The 11,557-nt window shown below is 36.1% G+C and overlaps 1 protein-coding gene across 1 annotated transcript in view; it reads right to left on the minus strand.

Moving 5' to 3' along the window:
* The window catches only part of LOC113496867 (cubilin), an 84,790-nt gene extending 73,904 nt beyond the window's left edge, over window positions 1-10,886 (minus strand). Inside the window, exon 1 of the mRNA XM_026876235.1 lies at window positions 10,435-10,886. The gene's annotated coding sequence lies outside the window, so the exon portion shown is untranslated. The remainder of the gene's footprint in view (window positions 1-10,434) is intronic.
* Between the last annotated feature and the right edge of the window lie 671 nt (window positions 10,887-11,557).

Below are 11,557 nucleotides of genomic sequence, written 5' to 3' on the forward strand. Positions count from 1 at the left end.
CGAGACAAACAGTTAAATTAAATGGAAAACACGACACCCACGCAAGACAGAACATTGTGAATGTAGAGTCAGTAGAATTGTAGAGTTGTTGTCTATTACAATACCACGGACAAAGTAGAGTATAACTCGGGAATTGTGCACGAAACGGTTCCCTTTGAGGCGAGTGCCTGTCCTAGTTGCATTTGCACGTATGTACACTTGTAGTTTATTCGAACGAGTAGATTACGGAATAAGGTTATTTACTTTTATTACTGAAGCCAGTTTGAACTTGCGGCTTTATAATATTTGTGCCAAAATAACTTTTCACCAGATAAGATAAAATTTTGTTATCGATATAGTGGTATTCTATCGTATTTTTTTATCCTGATTCTGGGGCATTCCTCAATAGCTATAATTATTCGTATACCACAATCATACAGCTTACACATACATAGACAAAAAAGTGTTCAGTTTATTTAGCCCAAACATTAAGTACATCCTGCTTGAAAGCATATAATCAACATTTACATACCCCATAATTACAATACGCAATATTCCTTTCATTTAAAAGACAATTAATTTAATAATTCCATAACTTCTTCTAATTAAGACATTCCCAAAGCAAACGGTATAAAACGTTCTGCTTAGCATTAATAAATCAATACCATATTACACACCTAAGAAACAAATTAGCATATTTTAATGATTCGCTGAAAACTTCTCCATTGTAATGCGAGTAATAATTGAAATCTGTACACTCGCGTTCAGAAGTGTTCGCGAAGTTGGAAGTTAGGGTGTTGCGTATGGTACACGCACATGTGTGCATAAGACGCTTGCATGAAAACAAGAGCGCTTTGATGATTCTTCAGGAACAGTCAACGATGAACATTTATGATATATTTAGCATACACCTTATATTACCATTTGGTATTGTGTGCATCTTAACAAGCTAATTGTAAAATAAATTTCCATAACGATTCTTCTCCTAACATATTTAATGAATGTTGGAGGTCCGGATGTTTACGGTTACATTATATTTAATAATATTACCAGCCTACAGATGACCCACTGTTCGGCACGTGCATCCCATTTAGGGTAGGTTTAAGCATTGATTGCCACGCTAGCTCACTGCGGGTTGGCGATTCCAGATTCTAATAGAAGGACGTTCAGGGTACCTCATCATGTGTTCCCTCACCTTTTGCCACAAGTATCTTAAAGAGTAACTAAAAAAGTACATATAACATTGGTACTTGCCTGCGTCGGGATCGTGCACACAAATTAACATACAGAACCGCAAGCATACCACCGATTTTTTTTTTTAATTTAATCAAGATAAATCGAACCGGTCAAATGATAGTAAGAATAATTAAATTGGTTTATAGCATTTGCATATTAATAATACGTAACCGTACGGTCCACAAACATTTTGCTTATGCAATATCTAAGGCGAGGTCACCTAAAATTAGCGTACACCCCGCGCAGCCCGGGACCGCTCGGGTTGTTAATCTTTCGTCAAATACCCTTTTTATAGAGCTGAGAAAAGGTCCACAATTCGACTGTAACCTTTTTGTGTTTGCTACCCCATATGTCCGCCATTTTAAAACTAATTTGGACGCAGTCCGGGGATCCTGATTTGATCAAGCACCAGTCACTAGTCAGATAGTTAAACTATTTACAAAGGTAAGGGTAACAACTTGAACTGTTTTTGTAGGAATAAAAACAAAGTGACGCAGAAAGAGTAAAATATATATATAGAATATCTTTTGGAATTTCTGCTTAGTGATGTTATTGTCAATCTAGACTCATCACCTATCATACGACCCATCTTGTATTTATAAGTGAATGAAGAAAAATTATAGACGTCACTTTTCTTCCCGATTCCCTAAGATATCATGTTCAAGAATTTCGTCAACAAATTACGCCATGGGAACCAAATTAGCCAGTCAACAAGTTAACGCAGTGTCGATTACAAGAGCACGTCGGAAACACTTATACCGCGTCACTCTACATTTTTCCACTGAACCCGTACCTTTACCACGAGATTTTGACGCTAGCCTTTCATAATTATGGGAAAAGGACAGCGCTATCCATCCCGAAAACCGGTATCTCGCTCCTACAACCGCGACAGTCAAAAACTTGGGATTAGAAGCTCTATGTAAGTGGGCTGGAATCGTTTTCATTTGTTATCCAGTAACAAAATTATCTCCACTAGGTTTCACTTGACCAATCGCATCAAGACCATCATTAATTTTAACACCATCGTCTGTTTCTGACTACAAACCCGTATACATCACTCACGAGCACAGATTATCTATTATGTTGTACGAAAGTAGATTTTTTGATAAATTTTATAAGATATTTTTGTGACTGAAAGGGAATTTTGAGGGATTTCGAAAATACGAATACTAACTAATCATAGTTGCATGTATTTAGTCTTATTACCCATTTAAAAATTATAAATATTCTGCCTTTTAATTAACACTTAGAGTTTCTAAAGTCCCCTTGCTCATAGCAAGCAAAATTAAAGCTTGCTAAAGCTTCCTTGCTTACATTGTAACGAAAATCCATCAACATCGTTATACGAGTATATATCAGTCAACTAAGATGCAAATCATCCCAATAGAAGAAGTTATTCAAATGCTTTGCTTCGGGCACGAAGCGAACAAAATATAAGGATTACTCAACAAAAAATAAGTGCAAAGCTGGCAAAAGGAGTCACAATGCAAAGCGGACAATGGACGGTCGGCAAACTGTCAACGTTTCAGAACGTTGGTTACGTTATCTAAATGAAAAAAGATGATCATCTCTTTGAGAAATGTAGAGATTAAGTGATAAATATGTTTCTGCTATTAACGAGAAAACGCTATTACTAACTATTTGAATATATTCAACGTGCGCTTAAAGTATCAATGATTAAGGATATAGGTATAGCAACGAAAAGACCATTCTTGTTATAATATTTGGTTCCTGAAACTGTATTGAATATAAATAGGTGACATTATGAAACCATGAGGATTATTTGATAACGGTAAACTGACGTGGCATCAGCTCTTGATTAAGGGCTGCGGTTGGGTCGGAGTTGGTCGTGATAAATACGCGTGAATAAATGTCTTATTTCCAAATGAGATGAAATAAAATCAACAAAATTGTTTTACTTAAAGCTCAGCTCTTATACAGCCTTTTGATGCTCAAACTGAAAATGAAAAACGTGTCCTCCCTAACAAACAATGCGTGTGGGACTGGAAACCATTACAATGGAGAAGTAGATGAAACTAACAAGGGTAGTTAACTACACAGTGGCCTGTTAGAGTAGTCCAAATTACTCTGAATGTTTATTTCCATCGGCACTCAATAGTATGCGGATTAGAGGCTGACCTAATGACTTCCCGCAGTCAAATCGATTAGTGAGATAGGCCCGTGCCGAGTACTTAACATACCATACAATGACCGTGCTATATGAATTTGAACTTTAAAGTGAATGGTTTAAATTTGCGCATTAATTGGCGCATTAGCTTTGTTTTAGTAGTACTAAGATGAGTTGTGAATGTTTGGCAGAGGTTTTGAATTGGTGTGTGAGTAATTAGGAATATAAACAAATGCAGTCTACTAGTTTTCTCTTTTGTTCCTCAAAAATAGTTCTGCTTAAACAGAACTTTATATGAACGTTGAAATGAAACTACTTTTACGGATTTTATCGCGGTTTAATTTTAGATTTTAGTTCCCGACGTTTCGAAACCTTTTCAGGTATCATGGTCACGGGCAGACTGAGATGACTTTATATGAACGATCTATCTCCATCAGACGGACATATTCTGTGTGATTCTGACGTGGTTGATAACCGTCATTTTTCTTTAAAATTGAAATGTCAGAAAATCAAATAATATTGTTTTGACAACCGAATTCAAATAAAAAAGGAGTGAGCGTAACTGAATGAATTTCTGAAATTCTGTGGAACAAACATAAGATACCGACGAATTGAGAACCTCCAACTTTTTGAAATCGGCTGAAAATTGAAAAATTAGAATAAAAAAAGAAAATAAAGTATGGCGAATAATTTATGAAAGATTTTCAAACATTTATGTTAAAATCGAAGGCTCTATCAATCAACTAATATCTTCGTCACAAAAAGAATGTAAGATCGATCATCTGATTAGCTAAGCGCTTTGCTTTACGCGTCAAGAATTTTAATTTCGATTATCATGACGGGGAGATGTTCGCTGTATGACAGCGAAAAGTTGTTTGTTTCGCCTCTCGGCTTGTCCGATATGATAGCTATAGGGAAAATATTGGATTTATTTTCTTATACTTAGAGAAAAGCTTCTATAAAAACAGTGCTTGTTCATGTATTATTTGTTAGCAATTCCATTAAACCCAATACTGATGATAACGCTAAATAAGAAAAGTCATATCCATAGTTCGAAATATAAGCAGAACGATCTTATATCTCGCGTTAATAAAGACTCTAAAACACTTGCAAAAATTGCCAATAATCGTCAGACAACAAGAAGGTACGCTATGAACATTTACCAGACATTTTTCACACGATCAAGACCCTACTTACAGCGAGACTATACAACGGGTACATACGTATGAACGGTAACATCTACAGACACTGCAAGAATTCCCCGCCCTCCTAAAACAAACGTTACCGCAGCGAACATCGAGGTGTTCTGAATTATTGACGCCGAGGATAGAGCCTGTGAATCAAACGGATCAAACTCTCCTTTATCGACGACGCATCATTCTTCGTATTGAAATAATCCCGGATTTCTGGTATATTGATGCGATATCTTTGGAGTCTTTGAATGATTTCGGCGTAAATAAATAGATAACAAGTGAACGCTTGAAAGAAGGTTGTCGTGCTATGAGTTCCATAGAAGCTTGTGTCATGATGCTTCTTGGTCTTTTATAACGGTAAACTGCGAAGAAAATTGAGTTTCTTGGAGTTATTGACATCATCGATGGGAACTTGCGAAGCAAACGGATCAAATCCTATAAAGTATTTTGATGACGCATTATTTTTAATCCTGGTTTTATGGACTCCTGAAAAAAATGCATTAAAACCTGACAACGTGTTGCTAAATTTAAACTATAGTGAAAAGGCTGACTGACATATCCAGACACGCTCTTAAAATATTTTTTGTATACAGTTTAATTTTAGCAGAGATGGTATGAGTTTTTAAAGTGTCTAAATCAAAATTGAATACTTAGTGCTTTTTATGTTAGGGATGCAGCTGAATCCATTTCCTAAATATTTTGTGAAATAGTCCTTTACACTATTTGAGAATAATAATCGTGATTATATTTTTTCTATTTATAACTGGTTTTTTTATTTTAATGACGAAGTTAAAAACATTTTCCATCGTAAAAGAAAAAATAATGTTGTCCGTAAAATAATCCAAGGGTAGAAAAATAATACCTTTTCGTAAGCTTTCCTCTAAGTACGTCAGCTAAATGCCGACGACTTAGAAATGGTGTAAAAATCTTTACTGAAAACATCACGAACAGAAATCGACTCAGACTTGAGAAAACAAACAATACTTAGGCGCTGTTTATATCGATAGAGTTGTGCTTATCTAGTTTTTTTTTTCCAGTATAACTCTTTCGACTCAAAGTGAAGTAAAATTGAAAAAAGTTCCGTTCCAAATTGTTATCCGAAATCTTCAACACACATTGAAGAGCGAGGAAGACGCGACGGCTCTCTTATGCCAAAAGGTAAAAAAAATAGTGTGATACTACTAAAACATTCTACAATGGATACTAGTTAAAAAGGTTGGTGTTTTTTATTCATTTCAGTCTGAAAGACTGGGCAGGGATGGATGGCTAATCTCTCATCATTGACGAATATAGACACCAAAAGAAACGGTCAAGTGCGAGTCGGACTTCACTGTTAAAGATAACATATAGCGATCGTTAATTATAAAAGGGGAAAGCACAATTATAAAACGACATATTGCATAAATATGTCGGTCACTTCGATAAGTGTTCATATACAACCTACTTCGCTGTAACCCCTCTCGACAACCCCCATAGGGTAAGGGGTAAGGGGTTTGTTTGGCAGGAGCTGCACGCCGCTAAACGCGATCGTGGGTTATCTACGATTTGTGTTCTACGACAACTAGTGATCTACGGCTTTCGCTCGCTTTCATGGAATATTTTTATGGCTCATGAAAGTAAAGTGTGGACTGATAGTAAATGTTACCGTAACATGTTTACGATACAACGGTTCCTTTACACATTTTTTTTCTCACTCGATAGGCGCTTGAAGTCAGACATTAGTATACAATAAACCGTTAATGATATAGTTAGTAAAACGCGAATATCAAATCATTTTATAGTCTACAAGCTTAACTAAATGTCTTAAACCGAAACAAAATAAAAATGTGATTGTTGTATAGTACTTTAGTTAAGCAAAATCAAGGTAGAAGGGAGCGAAGTACCAACCTAACTAATTTGTATTCCACTCAGTTCTGAAGCCGAACAGCACAATCAGTCGACAATCTACTTAATATTTGTCATGTTCATGGATCATGGCAAGAATTAAGCATACAAGACGTGCTTCTAAAATTATTTAGACTTATCACACATCGATTAAAAACTGGTTCCAACTGAAATATACAATTCACTTAAATCATATCAACCACTTCATGTACAATTTGACCAGAAGAAACAGACAAATTAATAAAAAATAATTACCCAAATGCATTAAAGAAATGGATGTGAAAACTTTAAATAATATAACATGCATTACTGTACTAATAAAAGCGCTTCCAAATCTGTAAGTTTATATGGAACGAGGTTCGATTACAGCGAGACTGAGCCAAAAACATATCTACTTTGCCCTCATTACACCTTGTAAACTCAAGGCCTTTCGGATACAATTTACAGCTGCAATATCCCCGGGTATCTAATCTTGGTGTTCTGTTTAAAATTTTAGCTTGCACTCCCGTCGGTAACGCTGAAAATGTCCGACCAACGCCATGTTATTAAAATTTCAAACAATTCTTTACAATTTATGTGAGTAAACAAACGCGTTTGCATATAGACGCATGAGTTAACATGAATAATATAATACATGTCCTTAGAATGTTGCGTGTCTGCTTGTGTATAGCTCTATGAATATTTTCTTTAGATATTTTTCAATACAGACATGTGAACGAGAAAAACACTGTAAAGTACTATGTTGACGATAGAAAATAACACAGGATTGATTTAATCTTCATAAACGGCTAATTAGCATTCGTGACAATTGAATAACAAAATTCTTATTCTAAATTCTAAATACTGATTTTTTTTGCGCAAATGTATTTTATAAAATGATAATCTTCAGTCCATAGACTGTCAAAAGCTTAAAGGCAAAAGCAATATAGACGAATCGAAGTATTGGACCTCCGTACTCTGTAGGTGTTCTTACGATCCCTTAGAGATCGTACGGTATTTTGTCTTAGTGGTTTGTGCTGTACATGTTAGAGGGGACATCTTTTTATTCCCAAGAGACTTCGGAATGCAGCTACTGAAACGTCAGGCTCTTTGGAAAGGGGAGACAATCTCGGAAAAACGGGAAACAGAGATTAATACTTTGTTTGAAGATTTATAATGGATTCGGGTTTGGTTTCGACTCGTAATGTAATATTAGACAGTGGTGTACTTTTTCTTTTAATATCTTAAATAAGAAAAAATAAATGTTTTTGGAGAAAAAACAAGTCGGGAATCAAGATGTTCTTTAAAGTCGGAGGCTTAAAATTATACCAATATAAAACCATAACTTTTCATTCTTCGTTACATTACCTAAATAATCCATATAAAATAAAAGATTGATTGCACCCAATTATTTTAAGATCCCATAATCGTTTTTCGCTAATACATTGGGGGAGAAATTCATAAGTTTGAATAACGATCTTCCAATGTTTCAGGTCGACAGTATAATTGATCGAAAAGTAATAGCTATCAATGTCCATAGTTCCCAGCGCGCTCTTGACAGCTGATGGAAAAGGTAACTAGTGGAAATGCCAAAGGAATTTTCTCATTAACTTTTATCAGTAAATTGTAGAGTTTCTATTTAGATCGTATTTGTACTAAAACCCTTCTCAAATAAGTATCTAAGTAGTTCGGGGTGTCATTTAGGCAAAAACAGAAGTTTTATTTGAGACTATATATTCTGAAGATATGTATAGTTAAATTACACGTACAATTACCAGTTATAAATTTAAAATTTTACCCAGAAGCTAAACTTTTTCCTAAATACCTATTTTAACACCATTATTATAACTATAACCGTATCTTCTATAAATAATACTAAGTTAATTCCTTCTAAAAATGACAATCAAATCCGATTTACCGCAATGGACTGTTACAAACAATAAGGTACAGAATTCCTGAGCTATTTCGGGCAATGCCGTTTATTCGGACCCCAGTCCATTTAATATCCGGGAGACAAGGTCTGCTCTCCGGCTTTGGCCGCGAATTATCATATAAATGGGGAAGAAATCGGCGCCTAGTGCCCTCGCGGGACCGGCCTTGATAACGCGGCCACGTCGGCCACATTGTGGACACACCGATATCTAGCCAGTGATTAACCTTTCGGGTTATATATTGAACTCGCTGTAGCTGCAACATTATTGAGTTTCGTTCTCAAGGGGATTGTAAAAAATAGATTTGAAACAGATTATTATTTTAACATATTTCTTTTGAAATGGAGGTTGTGTCATTCATGTTATGGCATTAATCGGTTTCACAAAATTCTTATTCATGAGCCTTCGCCCAAAACATTAGGAAATATAATTATTATGTCCGTAGGGCAGTAATGTAGCAATACCTTATTTTAAATGAGATAAATCTTAATTGAAACAGATAGTTGTTTTCTTTTAAACCATTAATTGAATGCTATTAAAGATCGCTGACAGCTTATACCTATCCTTTATACCAACTTTAGTTCAACCACAAGAAAATTGAATTTCTAATCATAATCAGAATAGTCGGCATGTCTTTGACTATTACCCGCTGCGAACTAGAGTCGGCATTCCACAAGCGGCGCACCTTACAACATGTCTATCTCGCATAGCTCGACTTAGCTACGAGTAGACAAGTCGCGAGCCTCGAATATCAAACATAACTTGTAGCAAAACAATTCAGAGAATTTCTTTATGAAACCAAAACATTCCGCAATTGTTTTTTAACGAATTTAAGAACAGGTGTACTTTGTGATGTTCAATTTGCAAGTATTTTATGAGATTCTTCGTTGTTTGCTTGTGAAGTTTTTGTAATTGCTTCGGAAGATACAGATTGTGATATAACTTTTATGTTGGTATTTATTTAATATCGGATGTGATGAGGAAGTTTTACTACTGATTTTCTTCCCTTATTGTATTTTAGTAAAGGATGTTTACTCAAATAAATATGAATTAATACAATCTGAATTATGATTTCCGTATTATTGAAAAATGCTTTCGAAAAATACACCAATATAGGGATGTCGTTAAATGAAATGTTTAATTTTTTAAATGGTATTTTTGTGACTTTCTTGGTCGGTCGGGTAAAAAAAAATGTTACATATAAAGGGCTTGTGTACCGGTACGCAGTACGGATATGAGATGTTTAATGTATATTTAATTGAGTTTTATGGTTAGATTCAGTGCACAACTTCAAAATTATGTTACAAAATCAATAAATATATTGTATCTATCTTAAATGTTAAAATTAAAGCAGATTGCTTAAATCAAGCATACTTATAATAAATCGGAGTCGTCCAATATCTAGATAAAAATGTGACACTACCATGTAACCTATCTCCACTAATTAGTGAACTATCTCAACAATCTACTCTAAGCTCTATTGCTATTACAATAAGATTGAAGAGCACCATTTTCCTGCAGGCTTTACCAAAATTGTTAATATCCGAGTAATACGACATAAGCAAGTTAAGACTTACAAGCGCTTTCAGCGACAATTCGCTAACGACGGAAAGATGGAGGAGCGAACCGAAAATATTACAACACGTCAACTGGAGTAACTGCTGTATTAAGTGTCATCTGTTTAAAGCATCGCAAAAGCCGCTGATTTGCTGGTTGAGTGACAAGCTCCGCAGCTGAATGTTAAAGAGGCTGCGACAATATATCTAATTGTGTCTCAGGCAACTACAGCCGCAGAGTCTCCGGAACGCGAAGCGAAAATCAATAGATACACGTCTTCGAGATGACTCTCAGCTAGCACTCGTTTTAATGGTCATTTGTAAGTGTCCAGAGTTTTATATAATGTAAGGGTTTGTTGACAGTGGGAGGGCTGCAACCTTATCAGGCGGCGCGCTATCGCCAACACGCCGACTCCGTGCCCCCTCCCCAGTCGATGCCCTACCACGCCCTCGCAGATCCTCGCGGATGCTGCGTCATGGACCACTAATCATCTCGAGGTCATGTACAATAATATTTAATTAATGATATGATTATGTAATGGACTTACCCGCGAGAGCGAGGTCCCGGTTTGGGCGCCATTTAGCGCGTGGTGGGAGCGCGTTAGGGAATGCTCGCACAGGAGTGCGGACGCGGCGACGGGCGGCGCGCGACTGCCGCGACGCGCAGAGGCGCGTGCGTGCGTCCGCCCGGCGCATGTGCACACTTACCCGCTATTTGTTTTGCTCTGCGACTCCGTATCGGGCTTTCGTTAAAAGCCGCAGAAAACGAGATTATTCTCTCGTATAGATACGGTACGCGTTGCGGAGCATTCCAATGAACGTCGACTAAACTTCGCTGAGATATTGTCAGCTTTTATTCACGTCGCTTGACATGAATTGCAATGGACATCTTGCGGATTTAAAAGCCGGTTAAAATGTAAACAACCTTTTTACGTGCCATCAACGTAACACGCTTAACGTAATTTGTAAACGTTACGGGGATATTAAACATTTGAGTACTGTATTAGACAACATGCAACGAGGGATATCGGAGAATATTTAAAGACGGGATTTCCTTGGAAACTGTCTGTGTAGGAACATTCACATTCATTTTAGTAGATTCCTGCTGCTTGGACAGAATGATAGATAAACTTAAAAGCATGGATCAGAGACGTGGGTTAAACTGGGAAGGTACAAGCGACTGATTTATGAATGTGTCAGCATGTTACTGTCCCTATGCAGGGCGAAGGTCTAACCCCGAATAGAGATAAAAGGAGCAATCGCTACGCCAGTGCTACGACTGCTACGGTGTGCTACGCGAACTTATAATTATCAGATTTTTTTAAATGTTTTTTTCGCCACGGTTTGTTGTACATTACAAGTTCATAATATCTAGCAATTAGGATTTCACTTATTGAGTTTTATACAGTTACACAAATCTCAATAAACTAATACTAGTAGTCCCAAATTTTACTTTGCTTTAAAACAGTTATATAAATCTCAAAAGTGAGTACAAATAAATATTTGATAAGCTTGCATTTCTGGGCACAGTTTATTTATTTTGCTTTTTTAATAAATAAATCCTACTGACTTCTTCCTCGTGATTAAGAAGATGTAGAATTTTCTAAAATTGATTGAATAGTTTTATAGTAATTTATACTACATACAAAATACGTTCACGAGTAAAAATTG

This window comes from Trichoplusia ni, chromosome 8 (genome assembly GCF_003590095.1).
Source record: "Trichoplusia ni isolate ovarian cell line Hi5 chromosome 8, tn1, whole genome shotgun sequence".
Classification (NCBI taxonomy): Eukaryota; Metazoa; Arthropoda; class Insecta; order Lepidoptera; family Noctuidae; genus Trichoplusia; species Trichoplusia ni.